At 42.6% G+C, this 15,876-nt stretch overlaps 1 protein-coding gene across 1 annotated transcript in view; it reads left to right on the top strand.

Annotated features, from left to right (window-relative positions):
• Positions 1–15,876, top strand: part of LOC111248359 (glutamate receptor ionotropic, kainate 2-like) — a 168,307-nt gene that overhangs the window by 79,636 nt on the left and 72,795 nt on the right. The gene's annotated exons all lie outside the window — the stretch shown is intronic.

The raw sequence follows: 15,876 nt of genomic DNA, 5'->3' as shown, positions 1-15,876 counted from the left end.
AAGGTCTCATCATAAGCGGTCAGGTAGGGGCATAGCTCTATTATGGCGATCTGTTGTGCAACACTAATACATTAATGAAGCCAACGATCTGTAGATGTACAAAGAGTATATATAAAGTTATTTAGCGCTACAAAACGTGGTGAACGCTACAATAAACACTAGTTGTTGTTGTTGCAGAGCGACTGCTATCCATAGTAAGAAAAGCGGCTTTCGAATCCAGCGCGCATGCAACCAGAGATCTCTAGTCGTTACTCATCCGCTAATTGTGTGTTGTCTCACAAGCTACCCCAGAGTAATGAAAGAACGTGTCGAGCAAGTCACTCGAGATCAGATACCGGCTTAAGAACTCGTACGCCTATTCGTGCTTGGCAGAAGTAGGCCTCGCATCTTTATGCATGTGGCCCTGTCAAACGCGAAGGCTTCGAGCAATGTCTCATTATACTCGGTAGATTTGAAGCGAAGTATATATGTTTTTACGTTTATGAAAACTAAAATTGATTGAAAATTGAAAATGAAAAATCATTCTTACACAAACGATGTTGCTGGGAGTATCCGAAACGGTGGCTCCTGACCTCTCCCATGTACGACAATACAACTCGCGAAACGCGTAACTCATTAGCTTGGCTTGTCGATTTAGATTTTTTTACCTTATTTCTGCCCACCAAGATTTCCTTGCTTATATTATGCTTTCGTTGCCTACGTTATCAGTGCATTCTGCATTGTTGGTGACCATAAAAGAGCAATACATAATGAGGTACCGTAAAGCTCTGTTGGGGACCGGAGTAAACTGTATAACAAAATCCTCCGAACTCGATCAATGACTGAAGGCGTCAAACAAAGGCTGTCCATCCTATTTAGGGAGCTACGACTTTCACGGAAACTACACAACAAATACAAGCTGTCGCCTTCGAAATCGCCTTGGTCCTAAATGCGGACCTTTCGAAAGTATAGTATTAGACCCTTTTTTCGGAACCACCCTCAATGTGTGGGTTGGGCTCAGCTTTCTTTCCGGCACTTATTCGACCTGAACGTGCTACAATACTCACATGGCAGCAACATAATAATAAAAACCATATAATGAGATGTGTAAAATTAGCGTTAGTCCATTATATTAAAGCCCATTTGCGGACGTCCTTGGCTCCCAGAGTTTATCTGCGTATCGAACTACTCAAGCACTGGTTGTTGTCGTTACTTGGAAGCAAAGTCGTATACGTTTGCGTACGGTATGCATCAGTTTATGCTGCGGTACGTGATATAAACATAAGCGAAATTTAGTTTGCGGCGTTCGGCTAATACCAGGTTTCCTTTTTGAAGGAAATTTCAATTCTGCTATGTAAAAAGCAGCGTTTAACTTTACAATGCTATCCATGAACAAAGGCTTTTACTATGTTGAAGCAATTTCAAGTACAGGTGCAGAAGAAAAACAGACAGGTTTCAACATGATGTTCAATGTGAATGCTACCCCGAATATGTCCATCCGAGTTGTTACTATGTTAAAATATCTGTTAATAAACGCGATGGTGTTACATGGATTCCAGGATTTTTACGCTGTCATAATAGGTTTATTGTTTTCCTGAAATTTCGCATAAGCTGCATATCTCGGTGCACAAGAATCCTCTATGGTGATTAAATCAACTTTGTGTAAAAATAGAACAAAAGGAATATTTCTATTCCGCTGACCCGGAGCTGACGTAGTGCCATTCTCGACTCTGAGCTACGCTACCCTCTGCTGTTCCTATTGTGCAATCCAATCAATTTAATCTAAATTATCCATTACAATGGAAAACATATTGTTTTGTTTGCCAAGCAGCAAGCAGCTATAAGCATGGGCACCCAATACCGAATTCTAGGAAAAGAATGGAAATAATGAAGACCACTGTTTTTGTCGGTATCATGGATATTTTGTGGTATGTCCCCGACTTCATAATTTCTTTCTTGTGCCTGCTGGCGCTGTTTCTTCTGCCTACAAAAAGTAGTTCTTCGTCTCTCTTTTTCCGCTGATGCCCTCGATTCTGCATTATCGCCTAATTTCTCCATTCTTCCCTTACCCTAGCGGCTGTTATTAGATTGTTATTGTTCAGTAGTCCAACCGCATTTAGAGTAACAGGAGCCTTCTCGCATTTTGCTTTCCTGGCTAATGTTGGGAATCTCCCACTTTTAATACCCCTGGATTCTCATTAGAAGCAGAAAGCAGTAGGAGCGAACCCCATTCTGGGGTCACGGGTGCCTTCCGGTGTCTGCTTTTGCGCCTTTTTGATTTATTCGGTTAGCGGGCTTGAGCAGTGCAGCCGCTAGCGTTCCTCTAGGTGGCCAACTGCTGCCAGGGGTCGACTGTAAGGAAAGGTAGTGCGAAGAGCAAACGACGCAATGGGAATATGGGAAGGTAGAGTAGTCGAAGCGAATGTTGGAGTCTTGTTCGCGGCCTGGATCTTATCTTTTGCTCGGTGCTTTGCCGGAAGCGGGCGTACGTACATGTAAGAGTGAAAAAGGTTTACGGACCCATATTTACACCCAGATAGGGACTATACAGTTGGCACTGTTGGCGTCCGCTTGCAAACACAGACTTTCACATTAAACTGACTACTGCACAGTACCACTTCTAACGATGCTCTGCTGTGTACGGCCATGGCTTTCACCAATTTCCTGTTGCACGAAAAGGCCCCAGTTGACCCCCGCCTGTCTAATATTTGAATTTGGGAAAGGACCCGTTTTTTCAGTCTGTTACTGTAATGCGGCCTCAGGCTATTTAGATTACTACATGCCACAGAAGTACCAGTTTACAATTGGTCGCAACGAAGTAATTTTCGAACGGTTCGCGACTGACCGTTTGGAGGCCGCACGATCCTGTCTCCTAGACGAGAAAATAGGGAATCTAAAATACTGGTAAATTAACACAATAAGTTTGCATAAAGTTTTAAATGTTATAATGACGGTATATAGGTTGTAAAGACGAACAGTTCATTCAGAGCCGCGCATCGTTCTCTCCGAGCATATGAATCGCTAGATTTGAATAAATGAACGATGAGGAAGTTCGATGATGCTCGTCAGGCACAACTAATTGACGGTAACTTCCATCATTACTCCCTTGACAATCGATTTCAGTAATGGCCCTCAACTAGTAGTTACCAATAACCGCATGATTAGTATAGACGTGTCGCTATTCAGCGATAACGTTAATAATTAGCGCGCAGACATTACCAGCTTCCACAGTTGATGCGAAGGACCTGTTAGGAATTCTGTCTTTCATTCTCAGTGTGAGGCAATTGTAACTTCCAGTGAAGCCGGACGATGTTCCATACGTTACATATGATCAGTCGGTGGCCGTTATCAATATGTCGGACTAAACTGTATGAGAAATAGCATCGATAGCACTTATGAAAAACGTACGTTATTCTTTAGTACAAATCGGGAAAGCATCAATTGGCGTTACGCGGTCGTTTCCCCTGTGTCAGACGCAGGAAAACTTCATGCTACAGTAATGTTAGCTGTGACACTGAAATCATATCAAACCACACCATTAGCAAAAAAAAAACCATGGCATACTTGGCGGACCGTTCATGCCAATAGATGAGACCAACGATGAGTGCTTTGAGCTGATATTCAAAGTGCGCCTTGATACATAATCGTGTTTTCTCAAACAATACTATCAACATTGTCATATTATAATACATCATAGCCTATTTTGAAGCCATATGAAGGCGAGCCGGTTAAGTTATAGATGAACAGAAGTTAGTTAGGGTGCGCTATCGACTCCTCTACAGCATCAGCACTCCTATCGATAGATACTCTCGTGGTTGTTTCAGAATTGATGAGTTTACAGGTATTTGTCCGAAATGGCCACCAGGAAACGTGTTCCGTTATTAGCGATAAAATTAGCATAAGTGGCGCCTACTCTGTGCGCGTTAAGTAATTCGTAGGATAATTTGATGGATTCGCTATTCGCTGCAGGACGAGATCTCGTTCGATAAGTTAGGCCTACATGGAGGCCTAGCTGATACAGCAACGGAAGGATATGGACCTGTTTGGTATCTGAAGTAGCATACTGCATTAATGGATCTACCGTTTGCTAGAACTGAAAACGCTAAAAAAGCCCATCCATTTCTTTCGTGTTTATATAATAGAAATACACGTAATTGCACTCCATTTTACTAAACATAAATTATAGGACGTATTCTTACATATCACTCACTTAGCTTTTTATTTAAAAATTTTCTCCATGATAACACAGGCGTGGTGCTAGCTCGGTAAGCTAAATTAGCGCCTTGTTTTAAATCATATAACATATTTATTAGCTTTTTTTACCATCGATATAATGCGAAGACTATTTCAATATCAGTATATTCTTCTATGTGACACACATTCTCACCTTTCCCTCGTTTCTGCTGCCAATGTTTCATTGGACTTTTGGAACGAAGAGTTCCTACTTGATATAAAAGTACATTATCACATTCGTAATTGATTGGTCGATTCATGCTTATCCATCTTAACCGCAAACGGTCGGCCTAATGCTCGAAGTACAGGAAGAGAAATCGTGACGCAAAGGGTTTCTTCGTGCCATGCCTCCTCGGTGTCTGCTTTATCTTTAACGACCATTTATTGACTGTAAGTAGGCAACAGTCGCAGAAATAAGGCCCCGTAAAACTAAAAACGAAGTCTTCTCAGTGACGCCTGACCTCGCTAGCGGCCTTCTCGCGCATCGGCCGGACTCCGCTGGTCGCACTTCCCACACCTGTAAATACTCAAAGTGACTTAAAGGAAAACTACATACGATAGGGATTCTCCCATAGCTTTACTATATGATGAGTTATCAAGCGTTTGCTATAACAATCCCGTCCACGAACGTGCGATTTATGATAATATATATCACAGTAATGACTAACTGGATCGAAACAGCTAAACTGAAAACAAATAAAATACAAAGTACAAATACAATAATTGATTGACAAATACAATTGATATACGACTAGCATTATCACCGCAAAACATCTATCTTATGTGGGCCGACTGTGGGATTCAGCCCCGTGGATTGGACTACCTTCCGTCAATATCGTTACCCACTGATTCTCAACTTCTCTTTGAAGATTTGTGCCGAACAAATCAGCACAAATCTTCACTTATAATACAATTGGCTGCTAGGAGGGAATGGCTACCCGATTACAAACCGGCATCAGGTTCTTTTCTTCCTAGACGAACTAGTTCTCTGCACGGAGGCTGGTCTTCCCCAAACGTCTTCTAAGCCTACCACAAAGTATCGCCTATCCCGTCCCCCGTACTGCTTAGATATAGTGTAGGGTGTTTGGTTATGGAAGCATCTCTGTTACCTGAAAACGCGTTCTATGATAATGAAGGTTATGTAAAAAGACAACTACATTCCGTTGAAGTTTTGGTAGTGCCGTTCATTAATCACTCAGTATGGATACCAAAGTAATCAACTTTTACTCTTTAAAGTGTCGTAACTCGACTTCTTTTCGTCCCCCCCCGGGGGGGGGGGGGGTACCAAGTCTAGCAACGGTCTGAGGTTATCCTAGTCTCGTAATGACAACCTGCGATAAAACTGCACATGATTCCATTCATTCTATGGGCCTATTATGCGCAGATGTTTCGTTATAATGACAGACTTGCACCTGTAGAAGTTGTTGTGACTGTAACAATTGCTGTAACAGTCGACAAATCAACGTTACAGACGCGCCGCTAGTCTAACTCTCAACAAGCTACACCTGCACACCCGAACTTCTATCAGGTTCGCTTGCAACCTTCCAAGTCGACCTCAATATTAGAAGAGCAGCGTCGATTCGCAGATTCTACGAAAAGCTCGCGGAAGGAAGCAAAGGAACATATAGTTATTGCACACTTCTATCTGTTAAGACCTGATGCGCGTACGCTTCCGAAGTCGGCTTGATAAGTAGCAGTGTTAACTCCCAGTTAACTTCATCTTCGAACAGGATTTCATTGCAATCTCTTTATGGCTCTTAAATAGCAGCGTAGAAGCGCAGTCAAGTCATGCTTTCACTAGCAGTATTAATAACCATCATTCGAAGCTGAATACATGAAGTGCCCTTGAATCGAATTTGGTGGCATCGATCACAGCGATCCGTGTCGACCAGGTTTGCTACATGCGACAGGTTTTATCGGTTTCTTTTACATGTTGAAAGCTAGAGATAGTCGTCTTTTTGCGTGGAGCGAGAACGCTTCCTGACTCGCTATCGCAAGATTGTACTTATCACCACATTCATGTTAGCACTCTTACTCTAGACGTTTCCCTTAGCACAACGGCTGCTTTCGCTATTGATGACCCTGGTTGGCACATAACTAACTAAAGAACTCTGTAGCTGATGAGTTTTGATGGGGGCTGGCTCGATGCCATTGATCCTGTCTGCCCAGCTGCATCTTTGGCTGAGGCTTCTGCCATCGGCTTTACTTTTTCTGCCTCCCGTGGAGCCGCCATCATTAACGGAATTCGCCACTACCGATACCGAACGCTAATACTACGGGAAAAACCTTCCGTTTCCTAGGGGGTGGTGGGCCACATCAATGCCCACAGGGTGATGTTTAGCAATGGATCGAAATGGCGAATATACAAATACAAAGAATCCAACCGGCGTGCTTTGAATAATGCTACTCAGAGTATGTTCCTTACGCCAAAAGCAGCACCATATGTCGATCATTATGACAGTTGTGAGAGTCCTATTTACCATAAATCAATGCACAATAGTTATCATGAGGAATATATACATTCTGATTGAGATTTGCAGCACAAACGAGACGCTGATTTGTTTTTGTGTATAGTTACATAAAGCATGAAAGGCACGTGTCTGTCAAGAAACGCAAAGCTAAGCAGTTAGTAGTAGATTTGAATACCAGAAGTCCGAATTAAATTTTTTTCACCGTGCCGCCTCGAGGTGTGGCTCAATCAAACGATATCTCGAATAGCTTCTCTGACGTGGAGGTAGTTTTCGGCACTCAGGAAGCCCATGTTTAACGTATAAGAACCAAATCCAAAACAAATTACTAGAAAAGCAAATGACATTAGACCAGCGACGATAAAATCGAAAATGAAGATTCCCAGGAATCATTGTGATGGTCTTCCGATACCGTTTAACGAGGTTCTTTCTTGCATTAAAAGTACTGACGAAACAAGATACATCGTTATTAAGTGCGCCAAAGCCAGAACGAAAGTAATAGACGAATTCCGTGGGATGAGTGCGTTAGAGATTCGTGTAAAGTTTCGAAAAAACAGCACGAACTCCGAAAGCAACAGGGACGCCAAAGAAAATTAAGGAAAACGCTGTGACCGGTAATTGACATCGAAGCTGACATTAGCATAATCTATGAGAATTTGCATAAAACGAGTGACTGGATCGAAACGGTCGCGCTGGTCTAAAACAATACTTAGTACACTCCTGGTAAACTTTGAACAGCTAAAGACAGAGAGGAAACTACCTACTACTAAGTCTTTGATTACTGAAGATGGCTGAAAGCTTTATGGCGTATGATACATTATAGAAATATCTGTTGACTATACTTTGAAAGCGACTATCTCTACTCTAAGCTGACGAATGTACTGACATTCTCGATGGGCTATTGTTATGTTACGTTTTGGGGCATAATGCTCGAGATAAATAGCTTACTTTGAAGGGATTTTCGGTGGGCTCCATAAGGTTCGTTTCCGACTCGCTTTGTCTTGATTACAGTCATATGCAGTATTTACATTAGCTGTTTCTCCGCATGCCAAATGCGTTCCTGAGTCACCGGATGCATGAAGATCCTCATATACATTGTATGGCTGATCAACAGCACCGATGCCGCTTAGCAAAACCATCGCTGTTACGTCCATGACAGCGACACGGCTGACATACCCTCCAGTCGAAAGCTAGCATGGCTAAGATTTTGAATAGGAAATCTAATATCAATTTTCCCTAATATAGCCAAGTAACTAAGCCATAGCAGTAAGTTCCTGACGGCACAGCATTTTATAAATCTGGTACTTTTAACGAGAAGTTGACTAATTCAGGCAGGGAATCGCCTCTGCGATCATAATTAAGGCCTCGTCCCAAATGATAAGGCGTGGTTCCGGATTGAGCATTTTAAGGACCTTAAAAATAACGAGCTCAAATAGCAAAGAGCAAACGTAAGCGAGAATGGTGCCTGTAACTCTTGTTCGCGCGCGTCACAGTTCTGAAACCGCACTCGAAGGAAAAAGATCCATTCGCCAATAAGGAACACCATTCGTGAAAACCGTTAGCACATCGTTTAGCAGGGCCATGTTTACGTGTGGCTTAATTAAGCGTTTTATAGAGTTAATGGTTAATATGAGGCAATTGGGTGAAGAAAACCCATGGACTACCAAACAGCAGGACTTTTAGCAAATATGTAGATGGAAGTTGACACGGAAACGTCGGGCCTCCGGTTTGTATGCAGGACATCAGAATCCGTGAGACATTAGGGATAAACATTTCCGGAGACAATCCTAGCCTGATCACATTTGAGATATCTCACCAACATACATGCCTGTCTCATCAGTTCCATGGATTACCACCGCTTACAGCAGCTCCTCTACGGTTTTGGTGCCAAGCTCCCTTAAAACACCAAAATAAAACCTTACTCGCATCTATGTACGTCTCCATAATCAGGGAAAGCACTTGCTGCCATCTTGATAAAGCCCGATACGTCGGTACAAGTTGTTGACGGGAATCCTTTTGGTTGGTCATACATTGAAATCCAAAGCCTGCTTTGAGCCTGTGTTTTAGCTCACTGTACATCTTCAACGGAGAGATGTTACAACATCGTCCGTAGTATTCAAATATATATAAGTGCGTCCATTAATAACCTTACCAGGCGAGTAAGCGGGACGAGTTATCGTTGGATTTTTTAATCAACATGATGGTTATCAGTTCGTACAATCTCAGGAACCGTTATTGCTTATGTTTCATGCTGACTCAGCATCTGCTCGCTGAGTGCGTACATAGGAAACGATTAAGGCCATACGTTAAATAAATAGGCTGTAATAGGGTACCAATACGACACCTGGACGCGAACATTGAAACTATCAATCTACAGACGTTGTATAAATAAATATATCGTATGTATAGTAGATGGAGCATTTTATGAGTACTTTTTTTTTTGGAATTTTAATTTATTCATAATTTTCTAATGCAAAACTGTTTAACGGTTCATATAGAAAAGCTGCTGCCGAATAATTTCGAAATTATATATAAATATGAACATTTCGTTGGTATTGAAATTTGTTGAATATAAAACTACTCATTTCGTACGTGGTTGTCAAAATTCGAATTTCTGCCCACCTAAAGCCACTCGTTCTTGTCAAAGGTTCCAACTACAAGATTTGATTGTGTTCTTTTTTCTTTTTTAACTACATACGGCAATATATTAAAGAGAACCACATAAGTTCTTAGTTATGTCTTACGTTGATGAAACTGGCTTAAAACTTGCACGATTTTGAAGAGACAATATGCAATAATCGTAATAGTAATAAAAGCAACAATATTGAGGTATAATCTTTTAAAAGGCATAGCCTCACACTAAATTTACTTTACGTCATACTCTGTGTCTCTATATGATGGGACAGTATCTGCACTCATTAATTGAGAAATACGTAGCGATAAGCATCTAAACTAAATAGATTGAAATCTGGCGAGGCGGACCTATTTCGCTTCGATCGGTTCGGCAAGTTAAATTTGATGGCGAAGTGGCCTTTTTCAAATGCTACACAGGGCTGCTGGTTTTGTCGTAAAGAAGGGCAGAGGCAGGTAAGGCGGCTTAGGACGAGAGAAGTGAGCTTTAATACTATCAAGTGTAGAAATATGCAGTTGACATACGTTATTCTAGATTAATTTGCAGGCAGGCTGATTGCCTGCCTGCAAACTGGCCCTGGGAGCTGACACATTCTCTAATGGAACGTTCGGCAGCAGATCTTTTGAGGTAACCAATAGAAAGCAGCCATACTCAGCAGAGTCAGTTAAAGGAGCGGAAATAGGACAGCGGGTTGGTCTTTCTTTCAAGTCGGAAATTACATTTCGGTCTGGAAGGAAAATCACCCGGTCAGTTGGTAAAACGGCATACATGGGGGGTGTCAACAGGTGGCTACGTTTACAGCATACATAAGTGGTCGCGTCAGATGAATGAAACGGGTGCACGAAGGCTACACGCATATATCAGAAATGGCCCCGAAGGGTTCTGTTGACTAAATTCATTATCCTGATGCTGTTCCTATTAGGAGACCCTAGTCGTACTGTCAGTATCAGTTCATGTGAACGATGCGCGCCTCTTCGTGTAGTTGATATTGATAAGGATATGGCTATAACGCTCGCTCTTTCACTGCCTTCCAGTGCGTTTGCCTTAAAGGATCGGAAGGTCTAACAAGTCCACCAGAATTATACAAGTGGACACCGGTGCTTCTTAGGACCGGAAGGTAAAAGCAATAATATCTAACGATCCGACGTACTGTAAAAGTCGGGAATTTTAGGGAGTCCCATAGAAACAGCGCAGGGCCATAAACCGACCGAACAGCGCACCTAAGTCGAGGGTAGAGAGGTCTGAGGACCAGGTAATGTCGGCCGCAAAACGACGTGGCTCAGTTCTAATAGCGTGCAGTGCAAACGCCGCTGTTGCTGAGCAGCATGGCAGATCAGAAAGGGACGCACACATAAACCTCGACCTAACACATATTGGCGCATCCATTCACTGCCGTAGTAGTAATCAAAACAAACTGGCACACTATTTAAACAAAATCACCCAACCAGCGGATCCAACAAGGTAGAAGGATATCAGCTGCTGTGTAAAATCTCATGCGTGCGGCATCACGGCAGTGCTTTTGACGGCAGTTCTATTAAAAAAAAAAAAGCTTCGGTAATAGTTCGAAGTCGGTGGCTTAAGCGTCATCGACGCCTGCCATAAAACCAATTTCGAGTGAGGCCGCTCGCTGATCCAAGGAGCTTGTCGTTGAGTTAGCTCTAGGGACGATACCAGGTGCACCGTTGCCCATTTTCAACAACGATAAACATCCAGTTAAGCTCTCGGATATGACCTATATGTGTAATGGCACACCAAATATGGTTGTTGTCAGCTGTTTCGAAACTGAGAAAGATCAGGGAAGAGTTGTTCTGCTCGGATCGTCGCTGCTTACAGGAAGCATTAATCGGTTTTTTTCGGTAAGCGGCTTGTAGCTTATAGCGGTTATACGATCGAACCATATTGGCATCAATCAACAAGACTAAGCATCGGCGTACGGATACCAAGCTTCTCTAAGTTTATGTCATGAAACAAAGTTCGAGGCACCTGTCTTATTTCTTTTTACTATTACCCCTTGTACAATTTTGCATTTAGTTAAGAATGAGAATGGCAGATTTGTGGACTGTGTACACGGCTGTAGATGTGTAACTATATATGTATGAAAACGAATGTCTGTGGGAAAGGAGAAGGCACTCTTGATGGCGGACCAACCGGCCTGACGTTTAACGGTATAAAGTTGTTAAGGTTTATTCGAACATTTTTTCTCATAGACCTCGTCATCGCCTGATGTAACTAGCTGACCGGGTGCTGCGAAAATCGACTGACAACGGTGGTGAGTCGAGTTGGTCTCACTGATACGTCAGGGATAGAGCACAGAGAACTATTGGACCTACATTCCGTATGGCCAATTTCAACAAGCGGCCGAATTAAATCTAATTATTATTATAGGGGTTTTTTTACTTTTGGTAAGACCCTTTCGGCGAACCTCATTCATTAGCATTTGGCAAAGACCAAATCCGCGCCTAAAATTCATTCTAAGCTTCTCTTGACTCACGCAGTCGTGCGCATCAGTGTGGTTGTTTTTTAACAGTTATAAAGCATTGTGATATATAAATGTCTTATCTTTATACAGCAACATTGCTTAATTTTTCTACGAGATTGAGTGGCTGCTAAAATGCTGGCAACCCACACCAGTCCCGCTATATGTAGACACGTATATATATGTCTGTATATACACGTGTCTACGTACTGTATATATAACTAGGTATGGGCACATTAGGGGGCTCTTTATATATATATATATTCCTATAAAGAGCATACATAAAAACGATATTCAGGATTCAAATGTGATTCCATGAAAACTTTAACTTTTTATCTATTTGTAGAGTGGAAGGCACCTTTATTTAGTCTCTTCTTCTTGGGAAGCTTTTCCTGTTTTTTTTTTGTATTTAACTTTTATTGTTTGACAATAATGTAGTATACTACCTATATATTATATATATTTCAGGAGCAAAATACAGTATAAGGCTACTACTGTATATTGATCTCAAAAATTAACCAATACGTTAAAATGTACCACGGGCTATCGAATGAACGAGTTGATTTTTTACAGATCATCGGAAAATATTGTCTAAATTAAAAAAGTGGACAGACTCCTAAAATCTGTATTTGCTTAGTCTTCAAGTTCATGTATGCGTGGATAACTAAGTACAATTTGCGACGATGTTAAAAAGTTTTTCTATCCCAAAAATAGTTGTTTTTATCTAGTATTCGTTTACACGAATGAAATTGTATCAATAAGATTTCATTGACACTTTGTATCATTTAGATGTCAATCAACAGACCTCTCAACGCGATGTTGGGTGATACAACTGAAAAATTTAATGGCGGGCGAAGAAATGGCAAGCATTGTATATTTTGACCCTCTATTTTTTGGCCTGGCCGGTCAAATGTCGGCGCCTTACCCAATTAAATCTAGGCGGGATTTCAGACTACCGATTCATTCGCTGCCCACGAGCCCATCCATACAATGGGGCACCATGCAAAGCGGCTCATGTGTAATACAGCGCCCTTCACCTGTTTCGTTCTTTATACACGCATGACCTACGTTGCATAGCGAGGCACCAACAGCAATAGCAAGCAAATAGTCGTACAAATATCCAGATACCTCAACCTTTCGCGCCTTCTGCCCTTCTTGCTACGAACGGCTCGATTCCTAATATGCGCCCTTGTTTTGCTGTTGTGCCCTTCGTAAAGGATGATTGGTACATGGAGCATAAAAGCTAGCTTGATGGCGTAATGTGCCATTTTGACGGAGTTCAGAGGAATAGCGCACTCTGTTAGAACCTTTTAAAGGGTGTTACGATTTGAGGCATATTAAACCATAGGTGGTGGCGTAGCAGAGGAAAAGTAAGATTCACACTTGCATAATGACGCAAAATGCAGTTGAATAGATAGAGCAAACAGAGGGCAAATTCGGAAAGAATTGAAGGCATTGCAAAGTAAGGGATCGTGGAAAATGAAAAGAAATAAAAAGAAAAGATAGTTTACATGTCGAGCTGAGATGTAAAGTCTATTGACAATCGATTACAGGAAAAGAAAAGTAGGCGACATCTGGGAACCTTTTCAGGAAAAGGATTTCTCCAACGTCTACATCTTTTCGATCTCAACCTGCATCATGCTTTTGTGATTTTATCTGCGAAAACTAAATCATATCTAAATCTAATATTTCACTTTTTTGAAAAGGCGGGCAACTGTATAGGTAGCTGGCTGATAGGCACGTGTTTCTATATTGCTCCATTTTTTGCCTCTGACTTGTTCACCTTCTACACTACCCGTTGCTCCCTTGCTCTCAGGCCTTCCGAAATAGTACCCTACCGGTCGTAATGGCGCAGCTACAGCAGAAGCTGAGAGTAATACTCAGCACTTGACTTCGCGGGCTTCCTTGGAACCTGTAGGTGTCCTCGTAAGATTGGCGGCGGCGTTCGGTCTTCCTCTATAAGGCTGGTGGCCTTTTTAACGAGCCGCACCTCCGTTCTCGCCAGTAGCGCGACCGTGGTGTTGTGCAGACAACGAGTTGCGGCCGTGGCTACTCCTTTGCTATCAATAGCGGTCCGTTGATAAGCAAGACGGCTGGGTAGAGGACTGGCGAACAATGAAATAATATGCTCGCCAGGAAAGGAGAAAAGGGGCACGGGTACGGGGATGCGAGGGAATACGCACGCAAAAAAAGGAAAGAGGAGAGGACAAGTCAACTGCGTTAACTCAAACGCCATAAGTGACCTAGTTAATCGGCTGTTGGATAGCCATATGGCCAACCAAACACCATCGAGTATCCGAATTCGGTCCTGATAAGTTCCTTTACGCATGCAATACGATTTGCAGATTTTTGTGGCTAGGCTGTATTTTACGACTGGGCAACCCGTCTGTCAGTCGACAAACTTAGCGAACTGTCTCACAGCTTCTGCTACCGGGAAAGCGGTACGAGAAAGCTACTATTGCAACTGGAAGCATTTTTATTGCCAGACGAGCGGTCAAGCTAATGCTACAACGTCCATGCGATACATCAGAGAGAAGTCAAGAGCAACAACAATAGCAGCAATGATAGTGGATTCAGCTGTTCACAGCACGTGAAACCCCAAAGTCTGTGGGCTTTTGTTAGCAGACTAGTGATTTTAGGGATGCCCCGTTCAACGCGGCCAAATCCACCGTAGCACTACACAACTCAGACTGTAATAGGACTCAGACCACAGTCGGGTTGCTAGAATCTGTTTGGCCCTATGAAGGAGCGCGGAAGATAAGAAACTGAAGTTCTACGAATGCGTGGGCATTACTACAGATGCTGCACTCAGCGAAAGACAATGTTACACATAGGCACTTGGAGACAAGTATGTGGACGCATAAATACAAAGTGAAGTCTAAACTAGGGTCTAGCTAGCAACATCGTCTAGTAGCTACTCTAATTCTCTAGGCTACTTCGTGCTGCTAATACTACCGCTACTACTAGTACCTAGATGCATCAAGTTGAGACTCAGGAATCACCGCTAGGCATCATATTTGCAGGTAGACCTACTTCGAGTTAGTTCGACTATCACTGCTACAATTGTTCCTGTTGAGTGAATCCAAAAAACGGTTGTTCTAGTGTAGTTATAGCTTTCTTTTTGTCACCTCAACGTTATTTGCGTTTTCGAATACGGATAGCCGCCGTTATTCGATCGCTGCATTTTTGCGTTCCATACCCACGAGTTCTTCTTTTTTTCTAATCTCCAATGAGATACCACGTCACTCCTGAGCAAGTTCATAAAACTTCTACGGACTTTGTTGTATTTCTTATTTACGGTGTGTTTGCCTTGCCAGTTGGCACTGTTTCGAACCATTTGGACCCCTCAGGTTACTGGCCAATGCCACTGTTTTTTTTTACCTATTTTTCCGTTGCTGCTACCACTTCCGCTGTCTACAAGTTATACCGATGGCAGTCGTGCCTACCTAACCAGACTGCCTTATAGGCAATACGAAGCAATACAGGCAATGGAAGACAAGTTGGAAAAACGAAAGGTGACCTCGGCGGCCGGACCTTAGGTAAAGAAACATCAATGCGGCTATCGAACGAGCAATGGGTATGGGGTATACCTAGCACTCACTGACATGTGCAAGTGGCAGAGTGCCCGTGCAAAGGGAAAAAACCATGGCACCAATAGTGAGGGTGAACTGATTTGAAAATGGGTCGGCAAAGAATTGCCGAAAGAGGCAATTGGTTGCGAGTCGTTTCAATGGCGCTGGTATCGAGGAGTAATGTGCATGGCCATCGTGGCTGGTGGTGCTATGGGCAGAAATAGATATGATATGGTAAAGGGCTATGGTGACCGCCACTGCCGCCATTAACCAAAGGCGGGAAGCTTTTTGTTGCGTTATTGCCAGTCGATGCCCAAATCGTCAAACATACTAGAGCAGCGGCAAGTAAATTTTCGGTAATGGGAAAACTTGTAGACCTTCAATGTGTGCCAACGCAGCAAAAACAGCAACGACAGCAACGGCCAACGGCACAAAGAAGGAAGATTTCAATGTACTTGTAAAATTGAAAACTGACCGTGAGGAACGGAAAACTGGAAGACGGGGCCAGAATTGATA

The sequence above is a fragment of the Varroa destructor genome, unplaced genomic scaffold (assembly GCF_002443255.2).
Source record: "Varroa destructor unplaced genomic scaffold, Vdes_3.0 BEIS01000003.1, whole genome shotgun sequence".
Taxonomy (NCBI): domain Eukaryota; kingdom Metazoa; phylum Arthropoda; class Arachnida; order Mesostigmata; family Varroidae; genus Varroa; species Varroa destructor.
Note: the sequence above shows the minus strand (reverse complement) of the source record. Positions and strands in the feature narration are given on the sequence as shown.